The sequence below is a fragment of the Symphalangus syndactylus genome, chromosome 11 (genome assembly GCF_028878055.3).
Source record: "Symphalangus syndactylus isolate Jambi chromosome 11, NHGRI_mSymSyn1-v2.1_pri, whole genome shotgun sequence".
NCBI classification, from domain to species: domain Eukaryota; kingdom Metazoa; phylum Chordata; class Mammalia; order Primates; family Hylobatidae; genus Symphalangus; species Symphalangus syndactylus.
Window position 1 is genome coordinate 67,831,210 of NC_072433.2, and position 7,503 is coordinate 67,838,712.

The 7,503-nt window shown below is 44.7% G+C and overlaps 1 protein-coding gene and 1 pseudogene across 1 annotated transcript in view; one reads left to right on the forward strand and one right to left on the reverse strand.

Moving 5' to 3' along the window:
• Positions 1 to 7,281, reverse strand: part of SERINC5 (serine incorporator 5) — a 189,306-nt gene extending 182,025 nt beyond the window's left edge. The window contains exon 1 of the mRNA XM_063612191.1: positions 7,262 to 7,281. The gene's annotated coding sequence lies outside the window, so the exon portion shown is untranslated. The remainder of the gene's footprint in view (positions 1 to 7,261) is intronic.
• Positions 3,789 to 5,041, forward strand: LOC129492659 (keratin, type I cytoskeletal 18-like; annotated as a pseudogene).
• Positions 7,282 to 7,503: the final 222 nt, after the last annotated feature.

The following is a 7,503-nucleotide window of genomic DNA, read 5'->3' on the forward strand; positions in this document are numbered from 1 at the left end:
GCATCTGATGGGGGCCTAAGGTTGCTTCCACTCATGGTGGAGGGTGAAAGGGAGCTAGCATGTGCAGAGACTGCACAGTGAGAGAGGAAGTGACAAAGAGGTGGGAGGTGCCAGGCTCTTTTTAACAACCAGCTCTCTCTGGAACTAACAGAGAGACAACACATTTATCCTGCCTACCCCACGCAGAGAGGGCATTAATCTATTAAAAAGGAATCTGCCCCCATGACCCAAACACCTCTCATTAAGCCACACTCCCAACATTGGGGATCAAATGTCAACATGAGATTTGGAGGAGAGAAACATCCAAATTATGTACCTACAAGAGGTTTTTTTATTTATAGTTATCATGGGGCTTATAGAAAACACTTTATGATTGCCGGGCGTGGTGGCTCACGCTTGTAATCCCAGCACTTTGGGAGGCCGAGGGGGGCGGATCACGAGGTCAGGAGATCGAGACCACGGTGAAACCCCGTCCCTACTAAAAATACAAAAAAATTAGCCGGGCGTGGTGGCGGGCGCCTGTAGTCCCAGCTACTCGGCGAGGCTGAGGCAGGAGAATGGCGTGAACCCGGGAGGCAGAGCTTGCAGTGAGCCGAGATTGCGCCGCTGCACTCCAGCCTGGGCGACAGAGCGAGACTCCGTCTCAAAAAAAAAAAAAAAAAAAGAAAACACCTTATGATTATAACATTCTAATTTAAGCTGATAACAATTTAACTTCAATTGCATACAAAATCTATATACTTTTACTCCTACCACATACATTCTATACATTAACAGTGAACTATCCAGAAAAGAAATTAAGAAAATGATCCCATTTACAATAGCACCAAAAAGAATAAAATATTTAGGAATAAATTTAACCAGGAAGGTGAAGAATCTGTACATTGAAAGCTATAAGATATCGATGAAAGAAAGAATAAATAGAGTTGCACATGGTGTCTCACACCTGTAATCCCAGCACTTTGGGAGTCTGAAGCAGGAGGATTGCTTGAGCTCAGAAGATCAAGAACAGCCTGGGCAATATAGTGAGACCTCATCTCTATAAAGAAGAAGAAGGAGGAGGGTGAGGAGGAGGAAGAGGAAACAACTAAATGGAAAGCTATTACATCATAATGGATTGGAAGAATCAATATTGTTAAAACGTTTATAGTACACAAAGCTATCTACAGATTCAATCCCTATCAAAATTCTAATCCCTATCACAATTGTAATGCTATTCTTTACAGAAATAAATAGAAAAAGTCATAAAATTCATACAAAACCACAAAAAAATCCAAATACCCAAAGCAATCTTGAGGAAGAAAAAGAATTCTGGAAACATCACACTCCCTAATTTCAAGCTGTATTATAAAGCTATAGTAGTCAGAATAATATGATACTGGCATTAAAGGAGACACGTTGACCAATGGAACAATAGACAGAGCCCAGAAATAAAACTATGTATATATGGTTAACTAATCTTTGAGAAGGGTACCAAGAATACACAATGGAAAAAGGAAAGTGTCTTCAATAAGTGATGTTGAAGCTGGATGTGGGGGCTCACGCCTGTAATCCCAGGACTTTGAGAGGCTAAGGCGGGTGGATCACCTGAGGTCAGGAGTTCCAGACCAGCCTGGCCAACATGGCAAAACCCCATTTCTCTTAAAACATGCAAAAATTAGCTGGGCGTGCTGGTGCACGCCTGTGATCCCAGCTACTCAGGATGCTGAGGCAGAATTGCTTGAAGCCAGGAGGCAGAGGCTGCAGTGAGCTGAGGTCATGCCACTGCACTACAGACTGGGCGACAGAGTGAGACTCTGTCTCAAAAAAATAAATAAATAAATAGGGCGAGCATGGTGGCTCAGGCTTGTAATCCCAGCACATTTGGAGGCTGAGGTGGGTGGATCACCTGAGGTCAGGAGTTCAAGACCAGCCTGGCCAACATGGTGAAACCCTGTCTCTACTAAAAATACAAAAATTGGCCAGGCATAGTGGCACATGCCAGCTACTTGGAAGGCTGAGGCAGGAGATTTGCTTGAACCTGGGTGTTGCAGTAAGCCAAGATCGCACCACTGCATTCCATCCTGGGTGGCAGAGTGAGACTCCATCTCAAAAAAAAAAAAACAAACAACAACAACAAAAAAAATTAAAAATAAATAAATAAATAAGTGATGTTGGGAAAACTGTATGTCACATGCAAAAAAAATGAAATTGGACCCTTACATTATGTACAAAAATTAACTCAAAATGACTTAAATGTAAGACTTGAAATATAAAACTCCCAGAAGAAAACATAGGAAAAACCTTCTTGATATTAGGGGAAAAGTTTCTTGACATTGGTCTTTATAATTACTTTTTGGCTGTGACACCAAAGCACAGGCAATAAAAGTAAAAATAAACAAATGGAACTACATCAAACTAAAATGCTTCTGCATAGCAAAGGAAACAACAACAAAATGAAAAGGCAACCTATGGAATGAGGGCAAATTTGAAAAAAAGTTAATATAGGCCAGGCGCGGTGGCTCACGCCTGTAATCTCAACACTTTGGGAGGCCGAGGCGGGTGGATCACTTGAGGTCAGGAGTTCAAGACCAGCCTGGCCAATATGGTGAAACCCTGTCTCTACTAAAAATACAAAAATTATCCGGGCATGGTGGTGCACGCCTGTAATTCCAGCTACTCAGGAAGCTGAGGTAGGAGAATTGCTTGAACCTGGGAGGTGGAGGTTGCAGTGAGCTGAGGTCACACGACTTCGCTTAGTCTTGGCGATGGAGTGAGACTCTGTCTCAAAAAAAAAAACAGGTTAATATAAAGAAAATAAGAAACTCATACAACTTACCAGCAAAAAACCAAATAACCAGAATTTTAAAATTATTTTTATTATTTTTTTGAGACGGAGTCCCCTTCTGTTGCCCAGGCTGCAGTGCAATGGCGAGATCTCGGCTCACTGCAACCTCCACCTCCTGTGTTAAGCGATTCTTCTGCCTCAGCTTCCTGAGTAGCTGGGATTACAGGCACCTGCCAACACGCCTGGTTAATTTTTTGAATTTTTAGTAGAGACGGGGTTTCACCATGTTGACCAGGCTGGTCTCAAACTCCTGACTTCAGGTGATCTACCTGTCTCAGCCTCCCAAAGTGCTGGGATTACAGGCATGAGCCACTGCACCTGGCCACAAATAACCCAATTTTTTAAAAGGGCAAAAGATCTTGAATATAGATTTTTCCAAAGAAGCCATACAAATGGCCAAAACTACATGAAAAAGTGCTCAACAGCACTAATTGTCAGAGAAATGCAAGTCAAAACTCCAGTGAAGTATTGCCTGACATCTGTTAGAATGGTTATCAAAAAGACAAGGAACATGAAGTTTTGGTAAGAGTGTGGAGAAAAAAGAACTCTTGTATATTGTTGGTGGGAACGTAAGTCGGTACAGCCATTATGAAAAAGAGTATGGAAGTTTCTCAAAAGTTAAAAATAGGGCCAGGTGTAGTGGCTCGCATCTGTAGTCCCAGCACTTTGGGAAGCTGAAGCAGGGGTATTGCTTGAGCCCAGGAGTTTGAGACCAGCCTTGGCAACATAGTGATACCCCATCTCTATAAAAAAATACAAAAATCAGCCAGGTGTGGTGGTACACACCTATGGTTCCAGATACTCAGGAGGCTGAGGTGGGAGGATTGCTTGAGCCCGGGAAGTGGAGGTTGCAGTGAGCTGAGATCATGCCATTGCATTCTAGCCTGGGCAACAGAGTGAAGCTCTGACTAAAAAAAAAAAAAAAAAAAAAAAAAAATTAGGTCCTAGGCAAAACCTGAGTCCCGTCCTCTTGCTTTCCTCCCCGGACAGCATGAGCTTTACCACTCGCTCCACCACCTCCTCCACCAACTACTGCTCCCTGGGCTCTGTCCAGCTGCCCAGCTACTTGGCCCAGCTGGTCAGCAGCGTGGCCAGTGTCTATGCAGGTGCTGGGGGCTCAGGCTCCCGGATCTCCGTGTCCCACTCCACAAGCTTCTGGGGCGGCTTGGGGGACCTGGTGGGAATAGGGGATATCCAGAACGAGAAGGAGACCATGCAAGGCCTGAACGACTGTCTGGCCTCCTACCTGGACAAAGTGAGGAGCCTAGGAGACCGAGAAATGGAGCCTGGAGAGCAAAGTCCAGGAGCATCTGGAGAAGAAGGGACCCCAGGTCAGAGACTAGGGGCATTACTTCAAGACCACTGAGGACTTGAGGGTTCAGATCTTCACAAGTACTGTGGACAGTGCCTGCATCATTCTGCAGATTGACAGTGCCCATATAGCTGCTGATGACTTTAGAGTCAAGTGTGAGACAGAACTGGCCACGTGCCGGTCTGTGGAGAGTGACATCTATGGGCTCCGCAAGACCACCGATGACACCAATGTCACCCAGCTGAAGCTGGAGACAGAGATTGAGGCTCTCAAGGAGGAACTGCTCTTCATGAAGAAGACCCACAAAGAGGAAGTAAAAGGCCTCCAAGCCCAGATTGCCAGCTCTGGGTTGACCATGGAGGTAGATGCCCTCAAATCTCAGGACCTGGCCAAGATCATGGCAGACATCCATGCCCAATATGACAAGTTGGCTCAGAAGAACCAAGAGGAGCTGAACAAGTACTGGTCCTAGCAGACTGAGGAAAGCACCAAGCAGTCCGCTGAGATCAGAGCTGCTGAGATAATGCTCACGGAGCTGAGACATACACTCCAGTCCTTGGAGATCAACCTGAACTCAATGAGAAATCTGAAAGCCAGGTTGGAGAACTGCCTGAGGGAGGTGGAGACCCGCTATGCCATGCAGATGGAGGGTTCTGCTGCACTTGGAGTTGGAGCTGGCACAGACCTGGGCAGAGGGGTAGCACCAGGTCCAGGAATATGAGGCTCTGCTGAACATAAAGATCAAGCTGGAGGCTGAGATCACCACCTACCACCACCTGCTGGAAGACGGGGAGGGCTTCAATCCTGGTGATGCCCTGGATAGCAGCAACTCCTTCCAAAGCATCCAGAAGATCACCACTCACAGGATAGTGGACGGTATAGGAGGTCCCCTAGGTGTTTGAGACCAACAAGACACCAAAGTGCCAAGACATTCAGCCAGCAGAAGCAGGGTATCCTTTGGGGAGTAGGAGGCCGATAAAACATTCAGAGGTCATTGGGAAAAAAAATTTAAAATAGAACTACCATACAGTCCAACAATCCCACTTCCGAGTATATATCCAAAGGAAATGGAATCAGTATCTCAAAGAGATATCTGCATTCCCATGTTAATTGCAGCATTATTCACAATAGCCAAGATATGGAAACAACCTAAGTGTCCATGGATGGATGAACGAATGAAGAAAATTTTGGTGTATATATATACAATGGGATATCATTCAAGCCACGTAAAAGAAGAAAATCTTGTAATATGCAACAACATTGATGAAAGCAGAAGACCTTATGCTAAGTGAAATAAGCCAGACCCAGAAAGACACATAACGTATGATTTCACTTACTTGTAGAATCTAAAAAAGTCAAACTCATAGAAGCAGAGAGTAGAACGATGGTTGCCAAAGGCTGAGGAGTAGGAGAAATGAAAAGATGTTGATCACAGGATATAAACTTTCAGCTATAAGAAGAACAATTTCTGAGCTTGGCTCAGACCCCCACATCTAAATAAAAAAAAGATGAACAAGTTCTAGGGATCTACTGAACAGCAAGGGTAGCATTGAATGTGTTAATTTGATTGTGATAATCATTATAAAATCTATACACATATATCAAATCATCATGCTGTATGCCTTGAGTATATCAATCTTTGTCAATTAATTTTTTTTTTTTTTTTTTAGACAGAGTCTTGCTCTGTCACCCAGGCTAGAGTGCAGTGGCAGGACCTTTGCCTCCCAGGTTCACATGATTCTCATGCCTCAGCCTCCCAAGTAGCTGGGATTACAGGCGCCTGCCACCACTCCTGGCTAACTTTCATATTTTTTTGTTGGTTTGTTTTGTTTTGTTTTTGAGATGGAGTGTCGCTCTGTCTCCAGGCTGGAGTGCAGTGGCATGATGTCAGCTCACTGCAACCTCCAATTCCCTGGTTCAAGCAATTCTCCTGCCTCAGCCTCCTGAGTAGCTGGGATTACAGGAACGTGCCACCATGCCCGGCTAATCTTTTTGTATTTTTAGTAGAGACGGGGTTTCACCATGTTGGCCAGGCTGGTCTCACACTCCTAACCTCAGGTAATCCACCCACCTCGGCCTCCCAAACTGTTGGGATTACAGGCGTGAGCCACCGTGCTTGGCCTAATTTTTGTATTTTTAATAGAGATGGGGGTTTCACCATGTTGGCCAGGCTGGTCTTGAACTCCTGAACTCAAGTGATCCACCCACCTCGGCCTCCCAAAGTGCTGAGATTACAGGTGTGAGCCACTGCCCCCAGTCTAATTTTTTTTTTTTTTTTTTTGAGATTGTCTTGCCCTGTCACCCAAGCTGGAGTGCAGTGATGCCATCACAGTTCACTTTGACTTCGAACCCCTTGGGCTCAGGCAATCCTTCTGCCTTAGCCTCCCGAGTAGCTGGGACTACAGGTGTGTACCACCACAACTGGATAATATTTTTTTTTTTGAGACAGGGTCTCAATCCCATTGCCTAGGCTGGAGTGCAGTTGCACAATCATGGTTCACTGCAGCCTTTACTTCCCTGACTAAGGTGATCCTCCCACCTCAGCCTCCTGCATAGCTGGGACTACAGGCACATGCCACCATGCCTGGCTAATTTTTGTATTTTTTTGTAGAGACAGAGTTTTGCCTTGTTGCCCAGGCTGATCTCAAATTCCTGAGCTCAGGCAATCTGCCTGCTTCAGCCTCCCAGAGTGCTGAGATTACAGGCATGAGTCACCACACCTGGCCTCGCCTATTTTAAAAAGAGAGAGACTTGAATACTTACAACAGGAAGCAGAAGACTGAAGTGAGTTCTGTGATCTAATCAAACGTTGTCAGAAATTTCCAAAAGACATAGCAAGTGCTCTTGTTCACAAAGAAAATTAAATTCAAGTTTTGAGTAATGGCATTGTGCAGCTGAAATAGCTGCAGGTGACCAGACTGAGAAATTAAAAAACAGATGATGAATGCCTCACAAAAGGAAACTTTGTTAACAATAGTTGAAAACTATATAGACCATTTCTAATCCAAACTGAGTGCTGAGTTGATAGCTTGGCAAGGGCTGGAAAACAAAGAAGTTGGAACACAACTCTTGCTTGTTGCATCAAGCCATAGATCTGCTAGAAAATGAATATAAAACCTTACATCAAGGCCAGGCGCAGTGGCAGAGGCTGCAGTGAGCCGAGATTGTGTCGCTGCACTCCAGTCTGGGTGACAGAGCAAGACTCCGTCTAAAAAAAAAAAAAAGAATGGGAAGGGAAGAGAAAGAGAAGACATACCAGCTACAGAGTAGGTAAAATTCTGCAAGTAGAGAATTCGAGGAATGGAGGATGAAGGGCAGAAAGCAAAGATCTTACCCAGGTTTCTCTTGGTGCTAAGAAAGGCCG